Source organism: Gorilla gorilla, chromosome X (genome assembly GCF_029281585.2).
Source record: "Gorilla gorilla gorilla isolate KB3781 chromosome X, NHGRI_mGorGor1-v2.1_pri, whole genome shotgun sequence".
Lineage (NCBI taxonomy): Eukaryota > Metazoa > Chordata > Mammalia > Primates > Hominidae > Gorilla > Gorilla gorilla.
Genome location: NC_073247.2, coordinates 143105774 through 143126627, shown reverse-complemented (window position 1 = coordinate 143126627; position 20854 = coordinate 143105774). Strand labels below are relative to the sequence as shown.

At 36.7% G+C, this 20854-nt stretch overlaps 1 long non-coding RNA gene and 1 pseudogene across 1 annotated transcript; both read left to right on the top strand.

Moving 5' to 3' along the window:
* Positions 1–279: 279 nt before the first annotated feature.
* LOC129530041 (uncharacterized) lies at positions 280–20324 on the top strand. The gene is made up of 3 exons (XR_008675560.2): positions 280–405; positions 13735–13835; positions 17878–20324. It is a non-coding gene; the product is annotated as an uncharacterized lncRNA (long non-coding RNA).
* On the top strand, positions 5346–5470 carry LOC115932592 (uncharacterized; annotated as a pseudogene).
* Positions 20325–20854: the final 530 nt, after the last annotated feature.

Below are 20854 nucleotides of genomic sequence, written 5' to 3'. Positions count from 1 at the left end.
GGATAATTTTGGTAGCTTTCAATCTCATTAAGTGCTTTCCTATCCTCTTCCTCTAACTCACTTTTCCCTCATTTCCATTTAAAAAATTTCTCATAGAGAAATATAATACAGTGGGAAGAGCAGGGGCTCTGAATCTAGGCAGGCTTAATATCTAAACTACTTGAAGTTTTGGTTGCTATGAATCCATGAGCCTTCCAATCCTTTGTTTGTTTCCTTCTCTCTGACCTGATTCCCTAACTACTTCTCTTTCTCATGATCCTCTTTGGTTTCTAGGTTCCTGTCATCTCCATTAAGAATCAGCTTATTGGCCGGGCGCAGTGGCTCACGCCTGTAATCCCAGCACTTTGGGAGGCTGAGGTGGGCAGATCACGAGGTCAGGAGATCGAGACCATCCTGTCTAACACGGTAAAACCCCATCTCTACTAAAAATACAAAAAATTAGCCGGGCGAGGTGGCGGGCACCTGTAGTCCAAGCTACACGGGAGGCTGATGCAGGAGAATGGCGTGAACCCTGGGGGGCAGAGCCTGCAGTGAGCCAAGATCACGCCACTGCACTCCAGCCTGGGTGAAGGAGCGAGACTCCTTCTAAAAAAAAAAAAAAAAAAAAATGAATCAGCTTATTAGCAAGAATGTGGAGAAACTGGAAAGTTCAATTTCCCATTGTGGAAATGCAAAATGGTATATCCACTGTATAAAACAGACAGTCCCTCAAAAGGTTACATGTTGATTATAATTTAACATGGTTAAAATGTGACCTAGCATTTCCTTTCTGGTGTATCTAGCAAAGAAAAATGGAAATATATGTCCACACAAAAAATTATACAATAATTTTCACAGAAACATTATTTACAATAGCCCAAAGTTGAAAAGAACCCAACATGTTTATCCATGTCCATCAATGGATGAATGGATAAACACACTGTGGTACATCCATACAATGGAATATTATTCAATCATGAAAAGGAATGACGTATTGATACATGCCATATGTATGAGTCCATTCTTGCATTGCTATAAAGAACTACCTGAGACTGGGTAATTTATAAAGAAAAGATATTTAATTGACTCACAGTTCTGCAGGCTGTACAGGAAACATGGCTGGGGCAGCCTCAGGAAACTTACAATCATGGTGGAAAGTGAAGGGGAAGCAGGCACGTCCTACATGGCAGAAGCAGGAGGAAGACAGTGCCAAGGGGGAGGTGCTACACACCATTAAACAACCAGATCTCATGAGAACCCACTCACTATCACAAGAACAGCAAGGAGGAAATCCACCCTCATAATCCAATTACATCCCACCAGGCCCCTCCTCCAACAATGGAGATTATAATTCAACATGAGATTTGGGCGAGGACACAAATCCAAACCATATCTAGGAATGAAGTACTGATACATCCTGCAACATAGATGAACCCTGAAAACACCATACCAAATGGAAAAAGCCATATAGAAAAGGCTGCATATTGTATAACTCTATACTTAGGTGAAATGTCCAGAATAGGCAAATCTATAAAGACAGAAAGTAGATTAGTGCCTGCCAGGGGCTAGGGCAGGGAGAGAATTGGAAGTGACTGATTATAGGTACAGGGCTTCCCTTTGGGATGGTGAAAATGTTCTAAAACTAAATTGTGGTGATGGTTGCACAGTTCTGTAAATACATTAAAAATCTATACGTTAAATGGGTGTTACGTTAAATAGGTAAAATCTATACGTTAAATGGCTGTATACGTTAAATGGGTGAATTTTATGGCATGTGAATTTTATCTCAATAAATCTATTAAAGGAAAAAGAATTGTCACATCATCACTGTTAGCAATCAATGGCAATCTGAATTGAGTCACTATGACTGGATTAATATTTAAGGTTTCCCTTAAGAGTATGGTTGGACAAACATGCCAGAAGAATGGCTACCTAAACAAAATTACTTTCATGATTTTAAGCAGGAAAAAGTCTGTTAAGTTTGGACGTCCAGATATATATGAATTCAGAGGCTGCACTCCTAACTCATTATGTTCTCACTTCTAACTTTTATATGCACAATTATCAAATAAATAATTAGATTTCCTTAAAAAGCAATCTATATAATTTGCTACAAAACAGAAAATGAAAAAAAATAACTCACCGAATGGGAGAAAAAACTTGAATATCATATGTCTGATCAGGCTCTTATAAATATCCAAAATATATAAAGGTATATGAGGTATATTACTTCACACTCACTAGGATGGTTATAATCAGACATATAATAACAAGTGCTGGCAAGGAGTTGGAGGAAACAGAACTCTCACACATTACTGGTGAGAATGTAAAATGGTTCAACCACTTCAGAAAATAGCCTGACTGTCCCTCAAAAGGTTCAACAGAATTTCCATGTGGACCAGCAATTCTCCTCCTAGGTATATATCTAAAATAATTCAATACATAGATATACACATAAACGTGTACATAAATGCTCATAGCAGCATTATTCATAGGAATTAAAAGGCAAAAATGACTCAAATGTCCATCAACTGGTGAATGGGTAACCAAAATATGGCATATCCATACAATGGAATATTATTTGGCAATAAAAAATGAAGTACTGCTACATGCTACAACATGAATAAACCTGAAATCATTATGCTAAGTAAAAGAAGCCAGACACAAAAGACCAAACATTGTATGAATCCACTTATACGAAATGTTCAGAATAGGTAAATCCATAGAGAGAGAAGGTGTATTAGTGGTTGCCATGGGCTAGGAAAGAAGAGATTAGGAGCGACTGCTAAAGGATGTAAGATTTGGGGAAGGATGTTAAAAATATCTTAAAATTGATTGTGGTAATGGTTTCACAACTCTGTTAATATACTAAAAACCATTAACTTGTACAATGTAAACAGCTAGGTTTGATCTAAATATGTGATCTTTCTCAAAAAGGCTGTTATCTAAGAAAATAATCAGTCAATCTAGCTCTGACTAGGTGTCATTATAAGTAGTGTTATTTTAGGAGCCATAGAATCGTTCTCTGGAACTGATACTTCTAACCAGAAGGAAATAATGGAACATTTGCTTCATAGAAGCAAGATCTACCCCTAAACAAACTCTCTCTGCTTCTTAAGTGATACAAGGTAAAATTCCAAATTATGTTTAAATACTACATTCATGTAAGAAAACATTTTAAAATGGTAGTAAACAGTCAGACTCCACATCTTGATTGGAGTGGCAAGGATTTGTGAACATGTTTTCAATCCACCACATCAAATATTTTTTGTTTAATGACTGCATGATATTTCATAGCATAAATGCACAATAATTGACTCAGTCTCCTATTGATGGACATTTAGGTTATAGTCCATCTTTTGCTACTGCAACAATGTACAATAAATATCCTTTTGTATAAGTATTTTAAAATATGTGTAGGTATATCTGTAGTGTAAATTCATCAAACTGGAGTTGCTGGACCAAATAAAATGTGATTTCAGAGAGTTTACAGCTCCATCAACAATATATGAGGGTATTTTCTCATATTTTTATTATATTATCATAAATTAATATATTATCAAACCTCTTAATCTTAACATTTGGAGTATTTAAAGACATGTTCAGTGTTCTGTGAACTATTGCTCATTTTCTTTTGCCCATTTTTTGAATAGGCTGTTGGTCATTTTTCTTATTGACTGCTAGGAACTTTCCATATGTTAAGAAACAGTCTTTGTAATAGGTGTTGCAGATATTCCCCACCCCCTGACCAAAGTTTTATATTTTAAACATTGATTATAGTAGAGTTTCTTTTTCTATGAAGAGTTTTCAAAGTTTTTGAAGAATACAACAGGAAACAACAGGTGCTGGAGAGGATGTGGAGAAGTAGGAACACTTTTACACTGTTGGTGGGACTGTAAACTAGTTCAACCATTGTGGAAGTCAGTGTGGTGATTCCTCAGGGATCTAGAACTAGAAATACCATTTGACCCAGCCATCCCATTACTGGGTATATACCCAAAGGACTTTGAATCATGCTGCTATAAAGACACATGCACACGTATGTTTATTGCGGCATTATTCACAATAGCAAAGACTTGGAACCAACCCAAATATCCAACAATGATAGACTGGATTAAGAAAATGTGGCACATATACACCATGGAATACTATGCAACCATAAAAAATGATGAGTTCATGTCCTTTGTAGGGACATGGATGAAATTGGAAATCATCATTCTCAGTAAACTATGGCAAGAAGAAAAACCAAACACCACATATTCTCACTCATAGGTGGGAATTGAACAATGAGATCACATGGACACAGGAAGGGGAACATCACACTCTGGGGACTGTTGTGGGGTGGGGGGAGGGGGGGAGGGATAGCACTGGGAGATATACCTAATGCTACATGACAAGTTAGTGGGTGCAGCACACCAGCATGACACATGTATACGTATGTAACTAACCTGCACATTGTGCACATGTACCCTAAAACTTAAAGTATAATAATAAAAAAAAAACATAAAAAAAAAATCTTCAGATACAATTGTGGACTTGACTATTTCTCCTTTCTATTCTATAGTTTTTGCTGCACACATTTTGTATCTCTGTTATTTGGTGTATATAGACGTAATATTGTTACATTTTTCTTGTGAATTGACAGTTATCATTATGCAATGTCCGTCTCTGTCACTGGTAATTTTCTTTGCTCTGAGGCTATATTAACATAGCTTCTCCTGATTTCTTTTGATTAATCTTTGCATGGCTTAATATTTTCTGTCCTTTTGATTGCAACCTACCTATACTACTACAAGAGAAGTGAGTGTCTTTTAAACAGCATGTAATTGAGGATTTTAAAAAACCCGCTAGTACTTTGGGAGGCTGAGGAAGGTGGATAACTCAAGGCTAGGAGTTCGAGAGCAGCCTGGCCAACATGGTGAAACCCTGTCTCTACTAAAAATACAAAAAAAAAAAAAAATTAGCCAGATGTGGTGGCATGTACCTGTAATCCCAGCTGCTCAGGAGGATGAGGCAGCAGAATCACTTGAACCCAGGAGGCAGAGGTTGCAGTGAGCTGAGAGCAGGCCACCACACTCCAGCCTGGGTGACAGAGTGAGACTCCATCTCAATAAAATAAAATAAAATATAATATAATAAAATAAAATAAAAATCCAATAGCAAATCTCTTTTAATTAGTGTATTTATACAATTTATGTTGAATGTAATCATTGCTATGTTAGGGCTTAATTACGCTATTTTACTGTTGGTTTTCTGTTTGTTCTCTCTGTGTTTTGTTTCTCTTTCTTTTTACTGACTTCCTTTGTGTTTATTTAACTTTTTACTCTTTTTTTAGAATTCAATTTTTATTTATGTGTAGTATTTTTATCCCTTCTTGGCCTTTTGGCTAAGATCAAGTGTAGTATCTATAGTGTTTCTGAGTGTATCTCTTTGTATAACTTCCTCACTAGTTGCATTAGTTATTACATTATATATACATAACTTACGTAATTATACTTGTGCCAGTATTTTACCTGTTCAAGTGATGTATAGAAAATTTACCTCTCTTCACATATTTTTATCCTCCTCCATATAATATATAATTGTATTAAATGTTTTCTCCACCACAAACACATATGAGAGTGTTCAATTATATTTATCCATATATTCCCTCTTTTTGTTCTTCCTTCCTTCCTGATAGTCCAAGATTTAAAAAAATCATTTCTGTCCTTTTTAGAGAACTTCTTTGGCCATTCTTTAGGGTAGGTCTGGTAAAAAAAAAATCTCTTAGGTTTTCTTCATTTGAGAAGGTATTGATTTCTCTTTCTTGAAGGATGTTTTTACTATATATAGATTATTGAGCTGACAGTTCTTCTTTCAGCACTTGAAAAATATTGTGCCACTTTCTTGCACCTTCAGTAGTTTCTAATGAGGAACTCCCTTTAGTTCTAATTGGTATTCCCCTCTAGATAAGGTGTCATTTTTCTCTAGTGACTTTTTAATTTTTTTCTTTGACTTTAGTTTCCTGAAGTTTCATTATGATGTGCACCTTTGAATTTATCTTGTTTCGGGTGTGCTCAACTTCTTGAATCTGTTGGTTTGTGTCTTCTGTCACATTTGGGAAATTCTTTTAAAATTTTTATTATATATTATATAATTTACAGAAAGGGATGGGGTCTCGCTATGTTGATCAGGCTCATCTCAAACTCCAGGCCTCAATTGATCCTCCTGCAAAGTCTCCCAATGTGCTGGAATTACAGGTATCAGCCACTACATTGGGCCCAAATTTGGGAAATTCTTGGACATTATATATTCAGTCTTTTTCCTTTTTACCTAAAACTTCAAACTTTTTAAGTTTTCCCCACTCTTCTGAGATTCTAATGACCAGAATGCTAGTTATTTTTTTTATAGTGCCATATGTCCCTGGACTCTTTTCATTTTTCCCCTGTTATTCAAAGTGATTAATTTCTATTGTTCTATACTCAAGTTTAATGATTTCTTCCTCAGTCCTGTCTATTCTGCTGCTGAGCCCATTAACTCATTTTTTAAAATCAGCTATTGTATTGTTCATTTCTAATATATCCATGAGCTGTTTCTTATATCTTTAATTTTTGCTGAGAATTTCTATTCCTTTGATGAGACTTTCTACTTTTTTGTTTCGTGTGTTTGTAATTTTGTGTTGAAACATTATTATAATGTATGATGATAAGTCCCTATAAGATAATTATATATCTGTCGACATTGGATTGGTATCTGTTGATTTGATTGTCTTACTTTTTGCAAGTTGAGATTTTTCTAGTTGTTGGTATAATTTTTTGTTGAAATCTGGATATTTCAATTGTTATGATATTCTTGATTTTATTTAAATTTTAAGTTTTAACTGACTTCCTCTGACATCTGCTATGTTAGGGTGGAAGTTCAGGTTTTCATTTGGTCTTTATTGGCATAGGGTAGTATGTAGAAGAGATCCTCATTACTACTCCCTATGTGGCCAATATTATCATTATGTCTCATTATTGCCAACAGTGGTGGAAGTCTCTACTTCCCACTGGCCTATGACATCACCCTGACAAGGATGTCAGGGCACCTTGTTTTAGTGCGGGGAAGGTGCAAGTCTAAGTTCTTCATTTGGTCTTGGCTCCAGGAGTGGGAATGGGTCAAACATTTTCTGTGGTATGTGGTCAGAGAGTGCTTATTGTCTAAAAGTTTTCTTTTTTAGCGAGAGAGAATAGGCTTTTCTTACCACTTCTTTTTTTGGTAGTGGCCTTTGATGATTTTATATTTACAGTGTCTTTGTTACCTGGATTGGAAATAAGAAGCAAAAAGAATACTCAAGGAACTCACCACAATGCCATTCCTTGGTCCTGAGGTCTCTATCTTGTCTGCCTTTTTCTTTTCACCTTTCTGTCTTCTTGTGGTTGTTTCATATATAATCTCCAGGGATTTTATCTGTACTTTGCAGGAGAAATAGGAAACAATACATACATTCAATTTTTCCAGAAGAAGTTCATACATATTTGAATAATTAATTTATCTGTCTTGTCTTTTATGGCTTCTGGGTTTGTATCATACTTAGAAAGTTCTCCACTCTGGAATTGAAGACAAGATACCCCATGTTGGCTTCTAGTACTTTGTTTTCATTTTTAACTCACACCTTTGATCCACTTCAAATTTATTTTATCGTATGGAGTGAGATTGGGAGCCAACTTTATTTTTTCCATTGGAAAATCCATTTGTCTCAGCAACATTTGTTGATAAAGCCATCTATTATTTTTCTTACTTATTTTAAGTGCCATCTTTTTCATATACCAAATTCTAACATGACTTGGGTTTCTTTTTGGCTCTCTATTTTGTCTCATTGATCTCATGAACCAGTGTCGTTGAAATTTGCTTTACCTTTACCTTATTATACATGAAATGTTGTATTTCATTATTGTTTCATTATTTTTTTTTTGGTAGAAAGGCCTTGGTTGTGTTCTTCGGGTTTTTTCCAGAGAAATTTTTAAATAAGCTTGATTAATTTTTTAAAAATGTTACCTGTTTTAATAGGATCACATTAATATTATAATTAAATTTTAAGTATATCTTTCCATTTACTTAAATGTAGTTTTATGACACAACCTGATGTTTTAAATATTTTTCATGTGCGCCCTGCACATTTCTCAGTAGCTTTATTCCTAGAGTTCATTTTTTTGGTGTTTGCTATTACAGTTGCAACTGTAAATGTAATGTCTTTTTTCATGACATCTAAAAGATGTATTTATATAGCAACGCATGCATTTTTAAATTTTTATCTTTATGTCATCCATCTTACTAATTTCTGCTATCCTTTAAAGAACTAAATATACCAGCCTGGGCAACATAGCAAGACCCTATCTCCACAAAAAAAAATTTAAAAAAATTAGCCAATTGTACTGGTATGCGCCTGTGGTCCCAGCTACTCGGGAGGCTGAGGTGGGAGAATCACTTGAGCCTGAGGGGTCAAGGCTGCAATGAGCTGTGATTGCACCACTGCACTCCGGCTTGATTGACAGAGTGAGAGCCTGTCTAAAAAAAAGAAAGAACTAAATATATATGTAAGCCTATATCTTACATAAATAAACTATACATTTTGATTAATTTCTTATTTTTTTTTGTTCTTTGGAGACAAGGTTTCATTCTGTCACCCAGGCTGGAGTGCAGTGGCACGGTCATGTCTCACTGCAGCCTTGAACTCTTAAGCTCCAGTGATCCTTTGGCTTCAGCCTCCAAAGTAGCTGGGACTACAGGCACCCAACTAATTTTTAATATTTTTTAAGAGATGGGGTCCTGAGTTTCTGGTATTTCAAGCATTAGCCACTGCATTCAGCTTATTTGGATTAATTTTGAATGATATTAAAATCTTAATATTAAAATGATAATCACCTTTTGTGCTAGGAAAATATTTATAGTAATCATTTTTTCTACTTACAGTATATTTATTTCAATGATTTTCTGAGGTCTAAATTACAACGTTGTGTGGTGGGGCTTTTTATATAATTTATTTTGAAATATTGCAACCTTATTAAAAATTGAAAAAACTAAAAAATTCACATTATTTTACTCATATTAGACAATTGCTAGCATTTTAGCATATTTGCTCTCTCTTTTTCCCCCTCTCTCCACACACACACACACACACAAACACACAACTCTTTTAAAATGAGTACTACTGCTCTTTAAAAAACAAACAAACAAACAAAACCACTACTCACTTAAAAATATTCTTTTTAAAAACTAATTGAATTGAGAGCAAGGTTCAGACATTATGCCCAACCGCCCCAAAATATGCCACTGTGTGCTTCCCAAAAGCAAGGACATTATCTTTCATAGTCACAAATAGAAATATCCAAATCAGCAAATAAACATTGATACAGCACTACGACCCGACCCAACCCAAAGACTTTATTCAAATTTTTCCAAGTATCCCAACCATGTCTCTTTCTGTTCTGTGGTCCAGGATCCAATCCAGAGTCACGTGTTACATTTAATTTTCATGTATTTTTAGTCTCCTAAAGTCTGGAACATTTCCTCAGTCTTTCCTTGACTTTCATGATCTTGACAGTATAAAGAGTACATGTCTTTCATTTTGTATGATGTCCCTCAACCCTTGTTTATTTGGTAACTACTCCTGTCCAAACTCAGGTCATGTATTCCTGGCAAGAAGACTGTAGTAATGATGCCATACTGTAAGCAGAGTAATGCATCAAGGGGGGTATTATGGCAACTCTGTTCCACCAGTGATGATGATAATGTTCATTACCTGGGCAAGGTGGTGTCTGCCATGTTTCCCCAACAAGGAGTCACATTTTTTCTCCTTGTAATTGTTATGTATTTTGTAAGGAGATCCTCTGAGTCTATTCTACTATTCTGTTCTTCAAACACCCACTCACCTGCCTTAGCATTCATTGATGATCGCTGCCTAAATCAACCACTACTATGGTCATTCTTAAGTGGTCATGTTTATCTTTATATCATTCCTTCTACATTCATTAGTTAACGTTCTACTCTAAGGAAGTTTCACGTCCTCATTTTCTTTTTCTTTCTTTCATTTTGAAATTTTGGTATGGACTCATGGATGGATTCCTATATTATTCACTTGATTGTTATCCTTTACTAACATTATTTATTTTGACACTAAAATTATCCTATATTTGGATATAGGAGCTAGTGAGAGACCTTTCAGACCTGCTCCAGTGTTCTTTACACACATCTCTATCATTCTTTGATCTCCTCCTTACTTTCAAAAACAGCAACATGTTCCAGGATCATGTACTTTCCCTGCTCCAGTTCTAGAATCAATCATTTTACAAGGATCCCTGAGTCCTTTTAGAGGGGGTGATATTTAGAACCCAAGATCTGTTCACTTAGTGGCCTCTAACAGACATAGGAAATATGTGTTTGTATATGTGTGTGAGTACACAACACATTCACACTGCACACATATCTATATTTCTCTGTGTGTGTGAGTGTGTGTGTGTATGTGTGTAAATCATGAGTACATATCGATAGCTCCAATTAAAATCCCAAACACCAGGAATCTTTCTAGCCTTTTCCCTCCCCACATTTGTAAATCACTTTCTGACAGCGAGAAAGCTAGCTCCTATTATTCTCAATATATTTGCTAATATGTTCAATACTCTTGTATATAATCAATCTCCTGACTACATTAGTGACCTCCTCAGCTAATGGACCTATTGCCATTTCCTCAGCCTGTTGCCTCCTCACTTTGCCACCTTCTAAATCTATTACACCACCAACTCCAAGAGAAGAGGAAGGAAAAAGAAGAGAATTTTCTTACTGTTTTTAATACTTTACATGTATTTCTTCTGTTGCTTTAAGGTAAACAATTATATCATCAATGAAAAATGAAAATTTTAACTACTTTCCAATGTTGATGGCATTTTTAAAAATCCTTATCTATTTGTACTAGGAAATGCCCCCAAATAATGTTAAATAATAGAGATGATAGTGGATATCCTTGCCTTATTTCAGACTTTAATAGTAATACTTCTGGTATCTTGCCATTTAGCAGGATGCTAGTATTTTCCTTCCTCACTTTCTGTTTCTTTTTCAATCTTTCTCAGTTTATTTTGTCTTGTTAGTAATAGCTTCCATTTACTAATCAAGCATGACCATTTAATTTCATAAAATGAATACTGTTGTTTATGGAAATGATTATAAATTTTTTCCATGTTTAATTGTGTTAATGGATTTCCTAATATTGAAATCTCTTTGACTTTCTGGTATAAAACCCACTTTCTTGGTGTATTTTTCTTTTAATTAGTTGATGGGTTCTATTTGCTAACATCTAATTTGGTACTTTTGCATTAGTGTTAATAACTGAGAATTGGGCATAGTTTTGTCAGTTTTTGGTATCTGTTTGGAAGCTTTTCTTCTTTCTCTATGCTCTGAAACAGATTAAATAGCATTAAAGTACTCTGTTCCTTTAAAATCTAATAGAATTGAAGACTTGTAGTTTCAGCTCCAATATTTAAAGAGCTTGAAAGTCATCACTTCCTAATAGACTTAAAATTTTTCCCAGTAATAACAGTAACAATATATTGGGTGATTTTAGCATATTTCTATACACTAGTATTGAATGATTCAAAGAGGAAATTAAGAAAACAATTTCATTTACAATAGCATCAAAAAGAATAAAATACTTAGGAATAAATTTAACCAAGAAAACACAAGACTCGCCTGCTGAAAACTACATAACACTGCTGAAATAAATTAAAGAAGACCTAAATAAATGGGAGATACCTGGTTCAAGAATTGGCCGACTACATATTGTTAACAATACTACCTAAAAAAAATATAGTTTTAATGCCGCCTCAAACCTAATCTCAATGCCCTGTTATTGTTTTATTTTTGCAGAAATGGAGAAGCTGATTCTAAAATTAATATGGGATTGCAAGGGTGACAAAATAGCCAAAACAATCTTGAGAAAGAAAACAAAGTTGGAACATTCATACTACCTGATTTTACAACTTACTTAAAGTTACAGTAATCAAAAGGGTGTGGTATTGGCCTAAGGACAAAAATATAGACCAATGGAAGAGAATTGAGAGCACAGAAATAAACACTCACATCTATATCAATTTATATTTGACAAGGGTTTCAAGACCATTGAATGGAAATAGAACAATTGTCTTCAACAAAAAGTGCTGGAAAACTGAAATATCCACATGCAAAAGAATGAGGTTTGACCCTTAACTTTAATCTCATAACAAACATTAACTCAAAATGAACCAAAGACCTAAATTTAAGAGCTAAAACTGTAAAACTTTTAGAAGCAAATGGGGAAATCTGCATGACCTGGGATTTGTCAATGGTTTCTTTTAGTATCCTCCAGTAAAAGGAATCAGGACTCCTTGAAGAAATTGCTGATTCTAGGACCAAGGCAGGAATTATATAAAATGAGACTGAAGCATCTTGCAGTGTCAGAAAATAGGAAAGTGCTTTTAAAAATCCCTACAAAAATGGGTATATGTCAAGGGTACATGGGAGCCAACTAAAAGAGCTCTGAATGGGTAAAGCCAGAATATTTTTTGCTGTTGTTGAATCAATAACCAATACCACATGTTAGTTTGTTAATGAAACATCCCCAAGGGTCTTTCATTGGAAGGGATCTTCCTCCCTGTTTTAGGCCTTTGTACATTTTTAATTCCACATGTGTTACAGATTTATCAATTTCTGCCTTTCACTGTACTCACATAATTTATGTTTCCTTTTAAATTAATTAACTTTTAATTGACAAATAAAAACTGTACATATTTGTTATATACAACATGTTTTGAAATATGTATAAATTGTGGAATGACTAAATTGAACTAATTAACGTATATACTATCTCACATACTTATCATTATTTTGTGGTGAGAACACTCAAAATCTACCGTCCCAGTGACTTTCAAGAATCTGGTACTTGTTATTGACTATAGTTAACATGCTGTACAATAGATCTCTTGAACTAATTCCTCCTGTTAACTGGAATTTTGTATCATTTTACCAACATTTCTCTAACCCACTCCTTCCCCAAGAAACAATTTGGGCCTGGTGCTTTCAGGGGAGAATTTGTCTTCAACAATTTTCTCAATTTCTTATTTGGTAATTGGTTTGATTATATTGTCTATGTGTTCTGGGAGTCAGTTTGGCACTTTCTATTGTCAAAAAGTTGAAAATTCCAGGTTTTCAAGCTTGTTTGTTAGAAGTACAATAGGATTTTGAGACATGAAAGCAGCATCAGTCCCATAAGCTCCCAACTCAATACCTGGACCTTTTCCTGCTCCTCCAGCTAGGACAACTAAATCCCCCATCTGCAAGCTCTGCCTCAGTTTCTCCACTCCAGACTTGCTTTTCTCTCTAGTCCCCTCATTATAAGTTGGTCTTATGGTATGGAGTCCCCAAGTCCCTATATTAACTTCCTATTAACATCCCCTCCTTCCTTAGCAATATATCAGTACCCGGGACTGAGCTGGGTTTTTCTGTCTTCTGCTGGATTTGCTTTCCTAGACCTTGCAGAACTGGAGCTCCAAACAGACACCCGCACCCTCAATACTACCTAATTTTATTATCCAGAGCAAATTCATGCCCTACTCTGGTTTCAACCTGTTTGCTAGACCTCCTCTTTGCCACCTGTTTTATTTGCTACCAGGGAACCATCCTTTGGAGCCTTCTCCATGTCCCTCCAATTGTAAGTGGCACCCACCGGAGTTATGAAACATGGCAGTCACCATCCGTTTCCTTTTTCAGGAATCCTTTCTGGCACTCAAGAGTTTTCAATTCAATCCTGATGAATGAATCATTATTTGATACCAGCCTAAGTGAAGACTCTGCCTGGTGACTTATGCAAGGTAAAAGGGAGAATTATTTTCATCCACAAATTTCTCCCCTTTCTATTTCCTCCTTTGAAATGAATTTTTGATTCCAGCGTTCCATACTAGGTAGGGGTTTCTTGGGGCTTACATGCACAAATTTTCCCTTCAACAGAAGGTGCCTTAAAGCAACTAGCAACAGAGAAGAGCAATTTAAGAAAATACTGCTAAAGCACAGAAGCTAATGCAGATTGATTTTAGTTTCCAAGCTGCCCTCCGCAGCTGACCACCAATATATCTGCCTGTTCAGGGATGCTTGAAGGGATTTAGCATTTTGTTTGGGCTTTTGTAGCAAGAATTCTGAGATCATTGCCTTAATAGAAGACACACACCCAGGGGAGCAACTACAAACTGCTTTAGCAAAAGAATCTCTACGAACTGTTTTCTGAAAGAGAGAGCATCACTTTCAAAGGACAGTACTTTTACAACAGAAAACTTTGCAAATGTTTTAAACAGTTCTTTTTTAAATGTTACCAATCCCCCAGGTGGTTTCTGGCTGCAACATGGGAAGATTTGGGATCAGTGAGATGGAAGAGATTTTTCTGGCTACTAGGGTTCCTAAGAAAGGTGATGGGGGTTGAAATAGCTGCCTGGTGGGTGGTGGGTTCTATATTCTATAAAAAGTGGGGAGGGCTGGCCAGGCAGGTATTAGATAAGCATGTACTCGGGTTTTGTGAAGGGGATTCCTGCTCCAGGTAACCATTTATATTGATTGGTTTTTGGGCGCCCTTTAAAAGCACACAATTCTTGGTTTTTTTTTTTTTTTTTTTTTTTTTTTTTTTGAGATGGAATCTCAGTCTGTTTCCCAGGTTGCTGGGCTTGCTGCAACCTTTGCCTCCTGGGTTCAAGCGATTCTCCTGCCTCAGCCTCCTGAGTAGCTGGGATTACAGGCATGCGCCACCATGCCCAGCTAATTTTTGTATTTTTAGTAGAGACGAGGTTTCGCCATGTTGGCCAGGCTGGCCTCGAATCCCTGACCTCAGGTGGTCCACCCGCCTCAGCCTCCCAAACAATTTTTGCTTTTATGTTACATGAATTCAAAAGGAGGAGAAAATCAATGAGGGCTGACAGCACTGGGAAACTTCTTAGAGGAGGTGGAAATGGAAATGCTGGGACAAAATCCAGTCTGGGGTCTTGTCTGCCGATTTGCTGAATCAAAACAAATTGTAGGGATTTCATTAAGATACAGATTCCCAAGCCTTACTCCTTCATTCTCTAACCTTTGTAATCTAGGAGGAACCTAAAAGATTCACTCTGAAATCTGTGTAGTCACTAGAAGCTTGGTTCCTTGACAGAAAACCTGGGACACAGCACGAAGGCTGTGCTCATTGGCTATCCCAGAGATGAGTTGGAGGTGGAGTCTTGGCATGAGCAGGAAACTGTGGGGCAAAGGAGAGTGATGTGGAGGTGGGGAATACTGGATGGGTAAACATCTGTGCCTCAAGTGGAGCTGCATCTATCCACAATAGAATAAAAGGCTTGTGAATTTTGGGGAGTATTTTTAGGGCCTTGTTACCCAAATATCGGTGCAACAGCCCCAAATGCAAGCCAGTGAGCTTGATGAAACCTGCCCACAAGATGTGCTATCAAACTTGCTTTTCTCTGAATCACAGATGGCTTGATTCACCAGAACATTTTAGGCTCAGCACTTGCTGCCATATCTCTGGCATTGATGGGTGTGGTTGCTGTACTAATTCCTAGGGCAGGGCAGCGCTGATTAGGGTTTGCCAGACTTGTAGACCTGTATTTTGGCCTACCTGTTGCTTTCATAGCTTTGAATGCTCAGAGTGGAAGATGCTTAACTAAGTAGGCATTTGGATATGTGAGTCTAAAGCCAAGAAGATTTCAGTGTCGCTCTGGTGAAGTTGGATAATCTCCTTATAGAATTATTGCATGAAAAGACAAGGGTACCAGGTTGCTGCTGAATTTTATTGTGTCCTCTTGTCCTTCTCGTCAGAACTTCCTTGGAATTTTCTTCCTCACCCTTTCATGGCCTTCTGTCATGCAGAAGGGAGGCTTTGAGTTCGTATACAGATCTTTCAACAGCATGAGTCAGTAGAGACAGAGTTAATCCCACCTGCCCTGGTCTCTAAATATTATTTCATATGCTTCCTGTAGGCTTGGTGCTCTCACCTCCTGCTGTTAATCAGAAGTTTTATTATTGCCTCGCTTAGCCAATCTGCAAAGCACTCACTCCCTCTTCCCCAGACACACGTCAGTGTCTCTAGCCCAGGGCTTCTCACGAAGCTGGTGCTCAGCTGTTGAATAATGTCATGACTTCAGTGCTGCAGTGACCACTTGTAAAGGCCATGTTTTTGTTTTCTCAGAAAAACAAACTGCAATTTAGGTACACTATCACTAGGTGGAACTAGTCTGTTAGAGCAACTTATGTCCAAGTTTGAGCTCTGGCTATGTTGCAGATAAATAAGTGCACTGTTCAGACTTTTTCTAGAATCATAAATAAATCCCTTTATTAAAACTGTTGAACTCCAATTTAGACAGCAGAGTAGATAATTCTTTTAAATGCAACGAGCACCCCAGGTAGAGTCTGTTACCTTTCTTTATTGATCTCTTCATTTCCCTTCATCATTTCAACTGGAATCTTAACTTAGCATCAAGAGTCTCTTCAGTACTTTTCATTCAGCCTTGGAGCTACTTTGACGTCAAAGCCCCTCAGATGCGTATCTCTCAATGCTAGCAAAGCCTGAAGTGTAGGTCTCAGCCACAGGCAGTCTATTCGCCTTGCCTCGACTGTTTGAGCTAATTATAGAGAACAACCTCTTTGCCCACTAAGAAAGAGAAATAGGCTTCACAGAGGTGTGATGGTGCTGAAAGTGTACAAGCTACCCCCTCCCTTGGTCACTTTTCTTCAAATCAGAAAATATACTTTCTTACTTGACACCTTCTAGATTCCCTCCTCCCATCAGCTCTCTGAACTCGCTGGGGGCTGCTGGCTTAATTTCCACAATAGCTGCAGTTAATTAGTATCCCAGGGTAACTGACTTCCCTTAGCAACAGAAGTAACAATGGCTTCGGCTCACAAATTACCTTAGCTATGGTTTTCTTCCGCTGGTAAAACATATTTAATACTCAAACACAGGTTTTGAACAGCAAATTAATGTGATGTCTACTCATCAACAAATATTTATTAAGCTCCTACTGTGTGCAAGTCAGAGAACTGACCACTGAGTATAGAGAGTTGAATTTGCTATGGTCGTTTCTCGTGAGGAACCAAAAAATGAATTGGGAAAAGAAGATATGAAATCAAGTAAGTCTACGACATGATAGCATTAAATGCAGGGCTTGGTTTGAAGACTTGGAAGTTGTCTGAGGAGAGTGAAGGTCTTTGGGGCTGGGTGAGGTGAGTCTTGAACTTGACAGCCCAACTCTGGAGTCTGACAGATTTTAATTCAAATCCTAACTTTGGCACTAGCTGTGTGATCTTCAGCAAGTTACTTAAACTTTATGAGCTTCAGTTTCCTTTCCTATAAACAGGGAAGACTAAAGTTCATTTCAAAAGGCTTATGTGAGGGTTAAAAACTACATAAAACACCTAGCATATTGCTGTGTCAATAATTACCCCTTTCATCATTGGTAACTCAGTGTCAAAGGAGGCTCGATAGGCTTTATCTAGGTGAAGGAGAAGGGGATAGAGTTTGCATTTGGAAGGTAGTGCCAAGGGCAACTGAGACAGGCTAGGAAGGAAAGGCAGAAAAATTAGCTTACACCGAGAGGCTGGGAGTAGTAGGGACATTGTATTGGAAAGGTAGCTGAGATTTTGTCACAAGAACTCTCAGTTAAAATGTCAAAGCTGGAAGGGACCTTTAAAAATAATCTGATGGTCCAAGCTTTTCATTTGACTGATGACACGACTTTCCTTTCATGGATCCTAAGTTTCCTCCTAAGATTTCTCTTTTAATTGTGAAGTAGAGTTTTACTTTTAAATTAAATGTAAAAGTTAATATTCATCTTCTCCATATTATTCATGGTTTTAAACTTCCCTCACGTTTCCTCTCAACAGAGCTTTAGTGTTTATCCAGCTATTGGTATGCAGACAACTATACCCTTATGAGAAACACTAGCAGAGAAGAAGAGTTCTTGACTGAGTCTGGGCCATGAAACTGACCGGATAAAAGTGGGAGAAGAAGAGATGTTGAAGGAGGGTTTGCTGTTTTCTCAGTCTCCTGAGAAATTCCAGGTTTGGATGCTTCCTAAGGCCATTCCCACTCTCCTCTATCTAAACCAGAGAGAACGATTGCTTGTCCTTATCACATTATCCTTGCTTTCACTGTAAATGATGATAAATAATAATCTCTACACTTGCATTTGCATACAGCACTGCTTGCTTTTTCAAAGAACACTCAAGTCTGTTCTCACATTTGATTCTCACACCAGGCTTGGAGATATTTGAGGCATCTCCTCCCCCCAAACTCAGTTGGACAGATCAGAAAAATGAGGTCCAGCAAACTGAAATGACTTGCTCCAGAACTCACAGACAATTAATGACTAGAACCCAGGTCTTCTAACTTCCTACCAATTATTGTGAGGAGAGCCCATAAAGGAGAAAAGGACAAGGGATGATCTATGGAACATTCAAACTCCTGTCTCTAGTTGCCTTTTTCTGGTTGTTTCTTGGACATCACGCACTCTCATCAGCAGCCTTCCTACTCTTACAGATTATCAACACCTGTCCCAAAATCCTGGGGCCAGCCATGGTGCTTGGGCTTTTTTTCCCCACATCTAACCATTCCGCAGCATATAACAAATCCTTGACAAATTTCCAGTGGAAAAAAATAGCAGAAACCATACACCCTCCATCTGTGAATTGATGTGGCCAAGAACAGGCTTATTTCAAAGGGTGCACCATAGAATAGTCATAAGACTCAACCCCTCCAAGACTAGCTGGTGCTTATCCCGCCCATAGGCAGTTAAAAGGACTTTATTTGCATCTTATTCTTTCCAACAGAAAGGCAAACATTATTATTACAATTCAGTAAATTTCCATAAGGAACCCCATTGACACATGTTGTATATTTTGGGTTCTTTTGTTTCATACTGAGCATACTAACATTATATCAATATTATATTTATCTAGCATTCTCCCATATTCATAGAAATAGAGAACTCATCGGCCTTTAAAAAGAACTCAAATGCACACAAAATTCCACCCTCTAGAAAAGCATCAATGAAAATGATTTTGCAAATATATATACTTTTCAATATGTAAGTATCTACAAAAAAATTGATAATAATTAAATACCTGTAAAGTGCCATGCACTTTACCTGTATATCTCATTTAATTCTCACAACAACCCTGTGAAGTAAGAATTACTACGCCCATTTTATAGATGAACTAACTAGGAGTCAAAGACGTTGAGCCACTTGCCACACATTTACAGCACGGAGCTACAAAGATCTGGGACTTGAATCCAGGTTTTCTAACTCCAGAGCCAAAGCTTTTCTTAATATGCCACAGGAGCAAGCACAGGAGCTTGCTCCAAAAGTCAAGTTAATTTTTAGGAAAGAATTAGGTAAGCAAATATTCATGAATTAGAGAATGTCTTTAATTTCAGATCCAAATCACTTGGTCACTTAAAAATAAAAGACAATAAATCATAAGGGATTCTACTTGACTTATTATCTAAAGTGATTAATAAGAATGACATTTCCCCACCAACCCCAAATGAAAAAATCAATTTGGGAAGTTTCCCAATAATTTAAACTTGAAACACTAATCTGAAAAAGAAAATCTGTATATCAAAAGTCTTCATAGTATGGCACAAATAAAACAGAATCTTAATTTCCAATTTCTATTAAACTGATTTTTCTTTTAAACTGGAGCCAGAAAGCCAAAAAGCCTTCAAATCAATTGAGCCTCTTGCATTTTATTTAAGAGGTTTCATTTTTCAAACCAAAGCTGGGAAGACAAAACAAGCTTATTTAATTCACACCCCAGAATTGTAATTTCTCTGTTCAAGCCAATGTCTAAGTGCCTGTATTAAGGGCTTCCCACTGACCATTATGTGTTAATTCATCACCGCACACAATTTTCCTTTGTATTTTTAAGCTACTCTTCATTTTCCCCTTGGTTAGGGTTGCCTATACAACAGAAGACACCCAGTAAAACATAAATTTCAGATAAACAACAAATAGTCTTTACATAAGCATGCCCCCTGCAATAATTGAGACATACTTATACCCCCAAAATTATTTATCTGAAATTCACATTTAACTAGACATCCTGTATTTTTATTTGCTAAATCTGGCAACCCTATTCTTGATCCATTGTGGGTATTCCCAGGACTTCACCTCTAAACTATTATATTTTTCAAATACATTATTTGTATGTTTTGTGGTGTGTGTGTGTGTGTGTGTGTGTGCGCGCACGCGTGCCTCTCAGAATGGAGGTTCTGGAGCATCTCTCACTCTTGAGACCACAGCTATCTATCACTTTGGTTATCAATGTGTCCTCTATCATATATATAATTATGTATTATGTTATATATATATACATAATTTAGTGTGAGACTAGCCAGGACCATTTTGAAAACGAAAAGTCAGTGGTGGGAGGTGGGAAGGAGTGTGTTGGGAGAAACTTTACCCACCACGTATTAAAAGGTATTATAAATCTATACTGATTAAAACAGTTTGGTTCTAGTATGTGAGTAGATACATTAACACCACAGAATAGAGATTACCCAATTCTTTACCCCAAAATAAGTTCTAGAAATATAAAGGAGTCAAATGGAAAATGCAACTGTAAAGACACCAAGAGAAAGCATGGAATAATTATATGTAGTCTTGAAGTGAAAATGATTTTTCTAAGGAAGATGCAAAATCCAGGAAGTAAAAAGAAAAATTTCATAAATCTAGCTACATATAATTTTCAAAACTTTTTTCATGTAGAAAATATAATAAATGCAGTCAAAAAGCAATTTAGGGGAACATCTTCAATTTATCTCACTCAGGGTGGACTAAGTTATTTAATATGTAAAAAT